A 3,585-nucleotide genomic window follows, 5' to 3' on the forward strand; every position below is an offset into this window, starting at 1 on the left:
CTGAGAGCATGTGAGCTTCCTCTGTTACAGTCACGCCGCATCCAAATTACTCTTTCATTCACTCATTTAGTATTCTGTGCAAAAACACACAGTTGATCTAACAGCAAATGGGCTTTGAGAGATTTGTGTGACCCTGGACCTGGACCTAGACATGATGGAAAATGATGATGTTTAAAGGCAAAAAAATCACTTTTTTTGTTTTTCATTTTTAACTTGTTTAACTTGTAACAATTTTACACCACTGGCTGCTGAGGTGGGCTGCACAGTGGAGTAGTGGTTAGCACTTTCGCCTTGCAGCAAGAAGATCCAAATGCTTTGGTTAAGAGACAACGTTAGCCCTTAGCAGAGGATGGTTTCGATCCATCGACCTCTGGGTTATGGGCCCAGCACGCTTCCGCTGCGCCACTCTGCTCCTGTTATTTATGGAGTACATATACTGTAGCAGTATAATTTGATTTTCAACATTTTTTTTTAGCTGTACCACAATGACTGCACAGTGGATCTGTGGTTAGTATTTTTCCCTTGCAGCTGGAAGATCCCTGGTTCATGTCCTGGCCTTCCCTGATCTTTCTGCATGGAGTTTTATGGAATAAATTTCCTATCATAATTCAAGAGCATTTTAAATTGATTTGAGGGCAGCATTTATCGATTTCATTCTCAGATTTCGTGATATTATCTCTCAGAACTCTGCTCTCGTGCTCAAATTTGCTCTGCTGTGTCCTCGCACTCGGTTACGATGCTGCTCGAGCAGATTTCTTGCGCTCAAACTCAAACTCAAACTCTTGCTCTCACGGAACTTCTGCTCACGGATCTCTGCTCTGCTCTCAGATTTTTTGTGTATCAGCGCTGTCAACCAATAGAAGGCCGGCGAGCTTTGACCAATCACATTATCCCTGTTTGTATACGGGTGCGTTCGCTGTTTTCCGAGGAGCGTCGCATACGGGCAGACACTCTTTCAACAGGTTTTATCCACTCCCTACCTCCGGGGCTGTAATAAATCTGATTTCTTTTATTTTTTTGACCACTGTTGGAATAAAATATTCAATACATACAACAGCGTCCGAGCTTCTCATTAAAACGGCTATATTGTATAATAATAGCGTCATCGAACACTGCTCTTTGTGGTGTGCTGGTGGAGAAAACAATGTCACCATCCTGAAGCTAGCGGGACAGCAGTTGGCTTGCTAAAATGGACCGGTGTTGTGCAATTTTCACACTCCCCGGAAAAATCTGACTCCCCCTTCGCATGAATGCGCGCGACTTACGTTTCACTCTGTGGCCACTTGACGGGGTTTCTGTTGTACATTTACCGTTTATGCTGTTGTTTTCAGGTTAAATGTGATTAAGTATCGACCTGCAGACGTGTTTTCCTGTTAAATATGATTAGGTGACATGTTTCTCCTCCTCTTCTCATCCATATGTGCGCACCCTAAATGGCATCGGGGGAGAGCCTACGCTACTCTCAGCTTCACTCCTATGAGGACATCAGGACAGGACAGGGTGTAGTTGCCAAATATTGTTCATATTCCATCAGTGTTCTACACGTGTCAATACAATATTTGTTCACTGAGGAAACTTTATATCTCCTTACTTAAAATCGAACTCCCCTAAGAATGCAAGATATGGCCTCAAAATATTTCTGGTATTTATGTATAAAGTCTTTAATATAAGTATAGTTCTTAAGTATAAAGTAATTTGTTATTGTTGTTATTTTTATTGGGCCAGTTAACAATATAATAGAATTGAATTTCTTTACTTATCCCACACCTGGGAAATTATTTGCTACAAGAGCTAAAACACCAAATAACAACAAGTTGTTTTTTTTTAAAACCTAGTAAATTACAGTCTGTAAGAACAGAATAATAAAATAAGGGGCTAAATGATCAGAGTATGGCAGATTAAGAACAGACAGACTATTTCAAAACGACCACTTTAACAGAAATATGCAGGTTGAGTTAACTGTGCAGATTGTATGATATGAAATCAAATCTGGAGTCAGATTTTGTTGGGTCACTTAACAAAATCTGACTCCCTACTATTTTGGGAATGCAAGAAGTGACAACCTCCAAACTTTCTCAGCTTCAACATCTGCACCTCTGCTGCTGCTGTGTGAAGTATCAAGTATGTAGTCCCGCTAGCTTCAGGATGGTGACATTGTTTTCTCCACCAGCACACCTCAAAGAGCAGTGTTTGATGCCGCTATTATTATACAATATAGCCGTTTTAATGAGAAGCTCGGACGCTGTTGTATGTATTGAATGATATTTTATTCCAACAGTGGTCAAAAAAAATAAAAGAAATCAGATTTATTACAGCCCCGGAGGTAGGGAGTGGATAAAACCTGTTGAAAGAGTGCCTGCCCATATGCCATGCTCCTCGGAAAAACAGCGAATGCACCCGTATACAAACAGGGATAATCTGATTGGTCAAAGCTAGCCGGCCTTCTATTGACTGACAGCGTTGATACACAAAAAATCTGAGAGCAGAGCAGAGATCTGTGAGCAGAAGTTCCGTGAGAGCAAGAGGAAGAGTTTGAGTTTGAGCGCAAGAAATCTACTCGAGCAGCATCGTAACCGAGTGCGAGGACACAGTTTGAGCACGCGCAGAGCAAATTTGAGCACGAGAGCAGAGTTCTGAGAGACAATATCACGAAATCTGAGAATGAAATCGATAAATGCTGCCCTCAAATTAATTTAAAATGCTCTTGAATTATGTTATTAAATTTATTCCATAGAGTTTGCATGTTCTCCCTGTGCATGCATGGGTTTTCTCCGGGCACTCCGGCTTCCTCCCACAGTCCAAAAATATGCTGAGGTTAATTGACTATTCTAAATTTTCCGTAGGTGTGAATGCGAGTGTGATTGTTCGCCTGTATATGTAGTCCTGTGACAGACTGGCGACCTCTCCAGGGTGTCCCCTGCCTTCGCCTGAGTCAGCTGGGATAGGCTCCAGCACCCCCCGCGACCCTAGTGAGGATAAAGTGGTGTATAGAGATTGGATGGATTAACTTGTAACAAATTTACTAGTGTGACTACATTAGCTATTTTAAAGTTGTGCAATGTTTGCAGTACTGTAAAAGCCCCCTAGCTTTTTATTTTTGTACACTAACTCTGTAACTTCCCTGTCTTTTGATTCATAGGAGCAGACAGAACTTACTGTATAGAACACACCAGGAGCTGTGAGTGTGTTGGAGCTACCAGTAATTTATCTCATATGATTGATCTGTTATCTTCAACTATTTGCATTATCTGATCAGAATCTCAAGATTACAGCAGAAGACAGGGAAAATCATCCCAACAAATGTCATTCGAACCTTTAAAAATCTCACAATAAATCTCCCATAATGGTTTAACAGCATGTTCTGTGTGCTGAAAGATGATGAATTTTGTAGTCTCAATGTGCTCTGCTCCATTAGTAGATCCCAAATGAAAGCCATCAAGCTTTTGTGACAAGGTGACCTTTCAGATACATTTCACTTTGGCACATTGCCTCTCTGTAAATTAACAAATTCTTTTGAAATCACGCAATACTTGTCCAGACCCTATTCCAAAACCTGGCGGCGGAGTGGTACAGCAGCAGCAGCTG

At 41.3% G+C, this 3,585-nt stretch overlaps 1 non-coding gene across 1 annotated transcript; it reads right to left on the reverse strand.

Moving 5' to 3' along the window:
- Positions 1–340: 340 nt before the first annotated feature.
- trnam-cau (transfer RNA methionine (anticodon CAU)) lies at positions 341–412 on the reverse strand. Its single transcript has one exon. It is a non-coding gene; the product is annotated as a tRNA-Met (tRNA).
- Between the last annotated feature and the right edge of the window lie 3,173 nt (positions 413–3,585).

The sequence above is a fragment of the Acanthochromis polyacanthus genome, chromosome 10 (genome assembly GCF_021347895.1).
Source record: "Acanthochromis polyacanthus isolate Apoly-LR-REF ecotype Palm Island chromosome 10, KAUST_Apoly_ChrSc, whole genome shotgun sequence".
Classification (NCBI taxonomy): Eukaryota; Metazoa; Chordata; class Actinopteri; family Pomacentridae; genus Acanthochromis; species Acanthochromis polyacanthus.